The sequence below is a fragment of the Macadamia integrifolia genome, chromosome 13 (genome assembly GCF_013358625.1).
Source record: "Macadamia integrifolia cultivar HAES 741 chromosome 13, SCU_Mint_v3, whole genome shotgun sequence".
Lineage (NCBI taxonomy): Eukaryota > Viridiplantae > Streptophyta > Magnoliopsida > Proteales > Proteaceae > Macadamia > Macadamia integrifolia.
In genome coordinates this window covers 3,529,222-3,540,278 of record NC_056569.1, presented here as the reverse complement: position 1 = coordinate 3,540,278, position 11,057 = coordinate 3,529,222, and the positions used below count along the sequence as shown (strand labels likewise).

General features: G+C 38.3%; 1 non-coding gene across 1 annotated transcript; it reads right to left on the bottom strand.

Annotated features, from left to right (window-relative positions):
* Window positions 1–1,629: 1,629 nt before the first annotated feature.
* Window positions 1,630–1,736, bottom strand: LOC122060341. Its single transcript, XR_006134360.1, has one exon. It is a non-coding gene; the product is annotated as a small nucleolar RNA R71 (small nucleolar RNA).
* Between the last annotated feature and the right edge of the window lie 9,321 nt (window positions 1,737–11,057).

Sequence of the window (11,057 nt, the reverse complement as noted above, 5' to 3'; positions counted from 1 at the left end):
ATTCAGTTCTTTTTATGTTTATGATTTATGCAATTGAGTTGTAATTTTTTAAGTTATAGTTATAGGCTTAGATCTAGGTGACAAGATCACAAGCCATGGAGCAATTTTTTTTCAAGTTCAAGCATTGATTCAAGTAAGTAGGCTCCTTCAGTAGTCTTCTCTCCCCCCTCTCATTCCTTCTTCTGACTACCCTTTCTTTCTTAATTTAGGATTTTTATTTTCAGTCGTTACATTATTGCTATTCCTTTCCCCCAAGGTTCATGGCTAGTGTATGTGTTGGCTTTGCCCCTCCTAGCCATAGAACCATCAATTTATTGTTTTTATTTTAATTGTCTCCCTTTCCCTAAAGCCAAGTAGAGTAATCCTTGTAAGAGTGACTCTTTGGTCAAGTAGGGAAGCTCATATTATGATGCATCCCTCGAGCTAAGTAGAGAAACCTACTTGTGAGTCTCTCTCTAGCTTTATCCCCTTTCTTTTACTTTATTTTTATTTCAGCATTTTTTTCCTTTATTTATTTATTTATTTATTTTTAATTGGGTGGATTGTTTATTTTCAATTATTTAATTATTTAATTTTAATTGTGTGGCTTGCGTCTTTAAATTCTTAGATGACGAATGGTTAGGACGTTATTTTAGATACATATGTTTAGGACGGTAATTAGAATTAGATCACAACCATTAATCGGTTCACTTTCACATTATTAAAAGAAATAAAAAAATAAAGTGGTTGCTCTCCCTGTGTTCGACCCGTAGCTACACTGATCCGTACGCTTGCGGTTACATTTTAAATCTCAAAAAAGTTTTTGGCGCCGTTGCCGGGGAGACAGTTCCATGTTATTTTTCACTTTCTTTTGGTAAATCGGAGTGCTTTGTTTGCTTTGTTTTATATTTTTCCTTTTCTTTTATTGAATTCCTGAGAAGAACAACTTGCAATAATAGTTGTATCAGTGGAGGTCGCCATACCTCACAGTATGATAAAGACAAGTTTTGCCCTGTAGCAGTACCTCAGGAATTGACCTGAGCAACCTCGGATCCCTGCCGGTAAGCTCCCAAAAAAAAAAATCAAAAAATCAAAAAATCAAAAAAGTTTTGCTATCCATTCTTTTGTGCTTGTCTTACTTTAGTTGCGGGTAGTTTTCTGTTGCATGAGTGTTAGGTGGGTACGTAATACTAAGAATCGGTTAGAAAGAAGAGATCCAACAAGTAGTGACCCTATACATTTGCTCTCTTTAAAACCCTTCAATATGGGAGACCAACAGCAAAACCCTTCACCTAAATCTCTGAAAGATAGGTTCTACCCTGCTAGAACAGCCTAACCTTCCTGCATAGTTCTACCACAAGCCCAGGGCAATAATTTTGAACTAAAATCTCAATACATCACTATGTTGCCCCACTTCCATGGGTTGACCTCTGAGGATGCATACCTATTTCTAAGGGAATTTGAAGAGGTATGTGTTCTAATTAAGATCCAACAGCTTTCTGATGATGTTGTTAAGTTTAGGTTTATCACTTTTGCATTGAAAGGCCAAGCTAAGAATGGTTGTATGGATTACCCACAAATTCCATAACCTCATGGGAACAGTTCACAGTTGTCTTCCTTAAGAAGTTTTTCCCAACTCACAAGACCAATAAGCTTAGAAGTGATATCCTTCAGTTTAGGCAAAAGCCTAGTGAGTCATTTTCCAAACTTATGGAGAGATTCAAGGATCTACTCCAAGAATGCCCTCACCATGGCCTAGACCTATGGCATTTATGTCAAATAATTTATGAGGGTATTGATTACCAAACTAAACAAATGATAGAGTCTATGTGCCCTGAGGGATTCACATCCTTTACAGATGAAGGAAAAGCATGGGAATTCTTACTTGACTTAGCTGACAAAACCCGTGAGTGGGAATCAACCCAAGAGAGTGAAAGAACTATAGGAGGAAAAGGATATTTTGTGGATGGGATAGTAGCCAAGGAAGCCCATTTGGATAGCCTAATGAAGAGGATTGAGGCTATTGTTCCTAGAGAGCCATCATCAGTCAATTTGGTTAAGATTTGTGCTTGGTGTCAGTCCCCTGGACATTTCATAGAAGAATGCCCTAACACCTCTGGGGGCACTTCTAATGATAGTGTTAATGTCTTATACCAGAATAATCCATATAGTAACACATACAATCCAGGATGGAGAAATCACCCAAATTTCCCTTGGAATCAGGGCAACCAACCAGGACCTTCCAATTTCTATAATCAAGGTCAACCTGGACCCCAAAGGCCTCCCTTTGCACAACAATCTTTTTCTAAAAATACTTTTCCTAGGTCAAATGTAGGACCTAAGGCGAGTTTTCCTAGGGCCCCTCTTCTATCATCTTATCAGCAACCCCCTGGGTTTACCAACACTGGAGAGGCAAGTAGAATAAGTGACTTGGAAAAAAATATGGCCCTCCTCATGACAAGCCATCAAAATCTTAAGAGAGAACTTATCCAAGTTGTCTCAATTATGCGTGAGAGGGAGAAGGGAATTTTACCCAGTCAACCAGAGCCTAACCCTAGGCATCATCAGCCTGTTAGTTTACAAGGACCAAGTAATGCACCACTGAATATAGTATAAGGTCAGACTCAACAAGGGCCCTCTAACCAATGTAATATTGTTTATGCCCTTAGGAGTGGTAAAGAGTACCTACAGAGCGTTCCTAAATCTTCCCCATCTATTACTCCTGTTAACTCTTCTTCAGTTGAGGACACAAATGTGCCTCTTGTTCCAGGTTCGTCTGATGAACCTAAAGATTTTTCTGAAGCTAAAGATGATTTGGTTGAGGAAACCAAAAATGATTCTTCTGAACAGGGGCAAATCCCTAACAGTCCTTATGTTCATCCTGTCCCATTTCCTAATCGCTTGATAAACAAAAAGAAGACTGCTTCCATGGATAAAATTTTAGAAGTCTTCAAAAAGGTAGAAGTAAACATCCCTCTTTTGGATGCCATATCCAGATCCCCGCCTATGCAAAGGTACTGAAAGATTTGTGTACTCACAAACGTATCACTAGTGTGCCCAAAAAGGCGTTCTTGGCAGGTAACATTAGTTCCATAATTACTCAGCCTATAGCAGCCAAGTATAAGGATCCAGGGAGCCCTACCATATCTTGTGTCATAGGCAACATCTATATTGAGCATGCCTTACTTGACCTTGGCGCAAGTGTGAATCTTTTACCTTACCATGTGTACAAGCAATTAGGATTGGGAGAATTGAAAGCCACTGGAACTACTCTTCAGTTGGCAGATAGGTCTGTTAAGATTCCTAAAGGGATGGTTGAGGATGTCTTACTAAAGGTGGGGGAATTTATTTTCCCTGTTGATTTCATTGTGTTAGATACTAAGCCTTTCTCAACCAAGGATGAGATCCCAATAATTCTAGGAAGACCATTCTTGGCTACCAGTAATGCATTAATCAATTGCCGGAATGGTTTCCTAAGATTATCTTTTGGTAACCAAACTGTTGAGTTTAACATGTTTAGGATTGGCAAGCAACCACATATGAAAGAAGAGATCAATATGCTTGAGGATTTTTTGGATTTTTCTGATGATTTAGTTACCAACTTTGATATTGATTTTGATTCAGAATTCCAAGAGTGTATGGATGAGTTGGATGATGATAGTGAAAATTTCTTTCCTGAAGTCTTGAGTCTTCACACACTTGTGGAGCCCTTAGAACCCCTTTCCAATTCCATTCCCAAACCTTCCATAGTTGAGCCCCCTAAGCTAGATCTTAAGGAGTTGCCATCTAATTTGAGATATGCTTTCCTAGGGCCTGACCAGACTCTTCCTGTAATAATTTCTTCAAATTTGACTTCTAGCCAGGAAGAGGAGTTCCTTAAAGTGTTAAAAGATAATAAGGAAGCCCTAGGTTGGACCATGGCTGATATCAAGGGTATAAGCCCTTCCATTGTGCAACATCATATACATCTTATGGAGGATTCCAAACCATCCACGAAACCCCAAAGAAGAGCTAACCCAGTGATGATGGAAGCTATTAAGAAAGAGATCCTAAAGTGCTTGGATTATGGAATAATTTATCCTATTTCTGATAGCCAATGGGTAAGCCCAGTTCACGTAGTGCCTAAGAAGTCTGGTATGACTGTAGTTCCTAATGCCAACAATGAGTTGATCCCTACCCGTGTCCAAAAAGGATGGCGAGTGTGCATAGACTACAGGAAGTTAAATGCGGCAACCTGGAAGGACCACTTCCCATTGCCATTCATTGACCAGATGTTAGAGAGGCTAGCTGGACATGAATACGATTGCTTTCTTGATGGATATTCCGGCTATAACCAAATCCCAATTGCTTTAGAGGACCAACATAAGACCACTTTTACATGCCCATATGGAACATTTGCTTATAGGCGTATGCCCTTTGGGCTTTGCAATGCCCCTGCTACATTCCAACGATGCATGATGAGCATTTTTTCTGACATGGTCGAAAAATTCTCAGAAGTATTTATGGATGACTTTTCAATTCATGGGAATTCCTATTCTGAATGTCTTCATCATCTTTCCCTAGTTTTGAAAAGGTGCATATCTAAGAATTTGGTTTTGAATTGGGAGAAATGCCATTTTATGGTTCAATCTGGTATTGTTTTAGGCCATGTAATATCCAAGGAGGGAATTAAGATAAATAGAGCCAAAGTGGATTTAATTGATAATTTACCACCTCCTCAATTTGTTAAGGATGTTCGGTCCTTTCTAGGGCATGCAGGCTTCTACAGAAGGTTTATTAAGAACTTTAGTCATTTAGCCCGACCTCTCACCTCATTACTTGCCAAAGATCAAACTTTTGAGCTTTCTAAAGAGTGCCTAGAATCCTTCAAACAACTTAAGAAGGAGTTAACCAATGCAACCATTGTTCAACCACCTATTTGGACTGAACCTTTTGAACTGATGTGTGATGCTTCAGATTTTGCCATAAGAGAAGTTTTAGGTCAAAGGATTAATAAGTTACCCACTGTCATTTACTATGCTAGTAGGACCTTAAATGATGCACAACTCAATTATACAACCACTGAAAAAGAATTTTTAGCTGTTGTGTTTGCATTAGAAAAGTTTCGGTCTTACTTAGTTGGCTCACATGTGGTGGTGTTTACTGATCATTCTACCCTCAGATACCTAGTTCAGAAGAAGGATGCCAAAGCCCGTCTCATTAGGTGGGTTTTACTTTTACAAGAGTTTGATTTAGAAATTAGGGATAAGAAAGGAGTTGAAAACCTAGTTGCAGACCATTTATCCCAGCTTCCCAATTCCTTGACTGTTGATTCTCCAGTCAACGAGAACTTTTCAGATGAACAATTATTTGCAATGTTTAGTGAACTATGGTTTGCTGACATTGTCAACTTCTTAGTTTTAGGTGTGACTCCGGATCACTGGTCCACTCAAGATAAGTATAGGTTTCATTCCCAAGTTAAACACTTTTTCTGGGATGATCCTTATTTGTTTAAGATATGTCCGGATCAGATTATCCGACGATGTGTTCCTGATCATGAGCAACATTCTATTCTCTCTTTTTGTCATGATCATGCATGTGGTGGACACTTTGGACCTAAGAAGATTGCTGCAAAGGTTCTCCAATGCGGATTTTATTGGCCCACTCTTTTTAGAGATGCTTTTGATTTTTGCAAGGCTTGCCTTGCCTACCAGTCTTTTGGCCGTATCAATAAAAGGAACATGATGCCCCTCAACCCTATTTTGGTAGTTGAGATCTTTGATGTATGGGGCATCGATTTTATGGGACCATTCCCTAATTCTTTTGGGAATTTGTACATACTTTTGGCCGTTGATTATGTTTCTAAATGGATAGAGGCCATACCTTGTAAAACTAATGACCACAAAGTGGTGGTCCAGTTTCTCAAAGAGAACATTTTTTCCCGCTTTGGTGCACCACGTGCAATAATTAGTGATAGGGGTACTCATTTTTGTAATCGGCCTTTTGAGGCCTTAATGAAAAAGTATGGGATCACCCATAAGTTATCTACCCCTTATCACCCTCAAACTAGTGGCCAAGTGGAGGTGTCTAATAGGCAGATCAAACAAATATTGGAGAAAACTGTTAATCCCAACCGTAAGGATTGGTCCCTTAGGCTCATTGATGCCTTGTGGGCCCATCGGACTGCATTCAAGACCAACCTTGGTCAGTCTCCCTACAGTTTGGTGTATGGAAAAGCTTGTCACTTACCAGTTGAGTTGGAGCATAAGGCCTTTTGGGCCATTAAGAAGCTTAACTTTGATTTGTCTAATGAGTGAATTCATCGTAGACTCCAACTATCTGAGTTGGAGGAACTTAGGAATGAAGCCTATGAAAGTTCTAGAATTTACAAGGAAAAGACCAAAGCTTTCCATGATAAACACATTCTGCGTAAATCTTTTGCAATTGGTGATAAGGTCTTATTGTACAACTCTCGATTGCATCTTTTTCCTGGTAAGCTTAGATCCCGATGGGATGGCCCATTTATTGTTCATAATGTATATCCCCATGGGGCTGTGGAGATTTTGAATCCAGGAACAGGGATAATTTCGAAGGTTAATGGTCAGCGTTTGAAACCGTTCCTCGAGTTTCCCACTACTAGTAGTGAAGAGGTCATGGATCTCCATGAACCTCTTTACACTGATGACTAACTTTTAATCAGGTATGACCCCCTTGCATTGTCTTTGTTTTTAATTCTTTCCATGCATTGAGGGCATTGCATGACTTAAGTGTGGGGGAGGGAAACCAGTTTTTTTTTTTTTTTCTTTCACTTTGTTTTGTTTGTTTTTCTTTTTATTTTTGAGCTTGCTAAGGATGAAGTCCTACTTTGGTTTTTGGCTAATGATCATACCATTCGGTTGCTTGATGTATGAAAATAAAATTATTTTTTATTAAGGTACCCATTTTGAACGTATAAAAACCCTGTTGAGAAGAAAGAAACAAGCATGTGTCTTGAGATGAGACTTTCTTTTGAAAAATAAGAGACCCTTGTTTTATGGTGATGGACCATATGTAAGTCTGTGGGTTCCTTGTACTTTTGATTTGGAGTTGAGACCTTCTTTTTAATTTGGCATGGGTTGACAAATGCACAATTTTAAATGAAATGTGAAATGTGGTATAAAGAAGAATAAGAGTTGATTCCCTTGGAACTAGACAGGGCATTGCGCCTCAGGGAGCGTGGTGTCTTGATCAAAATTCATTGGGAGGAAACTTCTGAAGTAACTCTAGCATCACTGCCTTTGTGGACATATGCAAAAAGCGAAGCTACATAGTAACTTGGGTGTCTGGTGTTTGCTCCACCATGTCATTCAGGCCAAAAGTAGTGGAGTAGAATAGAGTTTATTAAGCAGAAAAAAAAAGAGAGAAAAAAAATGTGCAAATGTCAATAATGCTTGGTAACATGTTTGGTCAAAAACACTCCAACGCCTTAGTCATTGGTTCCCTATTTCTTCACAAGTGGTTTTACCTTAAGATAAGGATGTTTTGGAAGAGATGAGGTGAGTTCCAAATTAAGAAATATGCTAGTGCCTGGAATTGATAAAGGGTAATAAAAGTTCAAGTGTGGGGGTCCCTTGTAAGAGAAATTATCTTTGCTCCGGATTGGTATGAGCCTTACCTTTAGCCAAAGTTGGGATTTGTTTATTCTGAATTTTGGGTGTATATTCACTGCAAACACCCACGAGACACAACTCGTCCACTAGGGGTGACCTAGGGGTTTAAAGGCTTGTTGCACATGCTAAGTGCAACCGTGATTCCTACGAAAGTGAGTTAGGTTTTTTGATCTTTATTCTTTATTCTTTTTCTTTTTGTTTTGCTCGAGGACTAGCAAAGTCTAAGTGTGGGGGAATTCTGATGAGCACATTTATGTGTGAAATCTAGGGTAGTAAAACATACATTTTACATATTTAGAATGGAGCTACCTTGGGTTTTACTCTCTTTTTGCAGGTTTTATATTTTCAAGGCCTTAAGGATTATCGGGCGCTATATCTTCAATTTTACACGTAAAGAGGTCCTATTTCTTTCCATGATTGCGAAGAGGACGAAATTTTGAGCAAGATGGACGTGTTCAATTAAAAGTACACATTCGTTTGGTCACCCGTACAAATGATTATTCTTTTTCGGGTAAAAAAAAAGAATAATGGATCAGAACTGAACCGAGATGCAGAACCAGCCCGTTTGCAATTGTCCCAGAGGTACAAGGAATACTCCAAATGCCAACAAGGATCGATGGACCACATCCTTAAGTGATTAAAGATTTGTTTTTGGTAACAACAACTACCTAGCTTAGTTGGTGAGCTATGGTGTACAAAATTCTCTTGCTCACCAAGAGGTCTCAAGTTCGAATCTTATGGTTGTTTTTTTTAGAGAATTTGTTGAAGATTTCCTGCTTTTCACTCACTTAAAGCACTAAGGGCATGGAGGGGATTTCCACATCAAATTAGAAGGAAAGCAAAATCGTGGAAGCAAGAAGAGAAGAAAAAAAAGGAAAGAGAAAAAAAGGGGAGAACCAAAAATTGTCCAAATCTTCTCTCTCCTCCACATCATCACCAAAGATTGTCCAAATCACACAAAGGAAGAAAAAAAAGTCGTCCCTAGGAGAGAGAAAAAAAAAGAAGAAAAATAAATTAGAAGAAAAAGGAAAGAAAATAAGCAAAAAATTTTAGGAAATTTCTCAAAATTTATTTCTCTCTTCTCTCTCCTCCATCTTAGCACTTTTGGACTCAAAAGATCTCACAATCAATTGTGGGTTTCTCTCTTTTAGGAAAGAGAAAATTGTTACCCTACCTCTCCATTCCCTATAAATACAACTCATGTAAGAGGAGGAGACACAATTCATTCTTCTTCTAGTTTTTTTTTAGTTGCTCTCTCTCTCCCTCTCTCACTCTTTGGTTTTAGTTCTTCTCTATTTTTGCTTAAATCACTTTTGTAATAGTTTTTTTATGTCAATTAATGCAAGCACTCTTTTATTTTTATTCAGTTCTTTTTATGTTTATGATTTATGCAATTGAGTTGTAATTTTTTAAGTTATAGTTCTAGGCTTAGATCTAGGTGACAAGATCATGAGCCGTGGAGCAATTTTTTTTTCAAGTTCAAGCATTGATTCAAGTAAGTAGGCTCCTTCAGTTGTCTTCTCTCCCCCCTCTCATTCCTTCTTCTGACTACCCTTTCTTTCTTAATTTAGGATTTTTATTTTCAGTCGTTACATTATTGCTATCCCTCTCCCCCAAGGTTCATGGCTAGTGTATGTGTTGGCTTTGCCCCCTCCTGGCCATAGAACCATCAATTTATTGCTTTTATTTTAATTGTCTCCCTTTCCCTAAAGCCAAGTAGAGAAACCCTTGTAAGAGTAACTCTCTGGTCAAGTAGGGAAGCTCATATTATGATGCATCCCTCGGGCTAAGTAGAAAAACCTGCTTGTGAGTCTCTCTCTAGCTTTATCCCCTTTCTTTTACTTTATTTTTATTTCAGCATTTTTTTTCCTTTATTATTATTTTTTTTTAATTGCGTGGGTTGTTTACTTTTAGTTATTTATTTATTTAATTTTAATTGTGTGGCTTGCGTCTTTAAATTCTTAGATGACGAATGGTTAGGACGTTATTTTTAGGACGGTAATTAGAATTAGATCACAACCATTAATCAGTTCACTTTCGCATTATTAAAAGAAATAAAAAATAAGGTGGCTGCTCTCCCTGTGTTCGACCCGTAGCTACACTGATTCGTACGCTTGCGGTTACATTTTAAATCTCAAACATTATCATATGGTATATCAGATAATGCAGGAAAATATCCATGAGAATGAGTAGCATTTTATACCAACCTACCAACTAATAAGCTCCAAAGTACCCAAATGGCCACTGAATATATGGGTCACCAAACTCAACATGAAATTGAAGATGGATACGGCAATAGAAGAACCAGATAGATGCCATAATAGCTTAGACTCCCAACTCACTAGCCTCAACCATCTTCTCACAGGCACTGTCTCTTGTCCCAAGAACTCCTCCACAGCTTCCGAGGACAGGTGGAGAGGGTTGAGTTTTTGAATGAGGAGGAAATCTTTAGAAAGAGATGCAAAGTGTTCTGACACACGCCTTGTTGCGTCGGGTTCCATTGTATCAGTGAATTGTTTGAATTCCCAACTGCGACTGCCGGAGAAGGAGAATATAGAAGATCACCATTTCTATCTTCCACTCTGTTCTCTCTTCAATTCTTAAGAGAGTCGGGATCCTCTCCGACCATAATTTTCTCATGCCATGTGTCATGACTCATGATTCATCTAGAACTATATGAATGGTTCAGATGGATGCATTGATTATACCTCTTAGCTTTTATATTTTTTTTCTTCTAATTTTATATTTTTTAATCAGTTGTTCTTCCCCTTTTTTGCAAGCGAAGTAAAAGAAGACGATGAAGAAGAAGGATGTGAGGTGTTGGAATTCTTTTCCATAGAATCATATGAATAATCCTATTGGTGTTAGAATACAAAAGTCATAAACCAATCATAAAAGATTAACCATGGGTGTAGTCCCTAAACCAAGAACACACAAACATGTGAATTTACCCCATATATGATAATCAATGGGAGTAGAAGAATACCTATATGTAAGTTTAAAAGTCCCAAAAGTATTGATCACGAATCTCTCTCCCATGTGCTTGAGGATCAATCCAATGAATATTGTAACAAGAAACTACACAATGGAATCCCATCCGCTGAGAACTTCTGCAGCCTTTCACCCACTACTCTTGTGAGGCGAGTTCATGCTTCCAAAATCATGAAGGTGTTAAAGTGACGGCTACATGGACCTTTAACTTCTATTTATAATAGAATCTCTAAAACCCTAATTCATTCTCACATGGATTGGGCTAGGAGTTTTCTAATCAGAGTAGGTCTATTATTACTTGGGCCCAATGGATCAATCGGTATCAGTTAAGCCCACATAAAAATTATAACATGAGGTCCCATTTGTTTTGATCTGGTTGACTCTATACAGGGCAAACTCGCTCATGGTGTGTTGCAGTGCTCTGGTGCCGATAGTTGGACATGATTTTAGGGATGATAT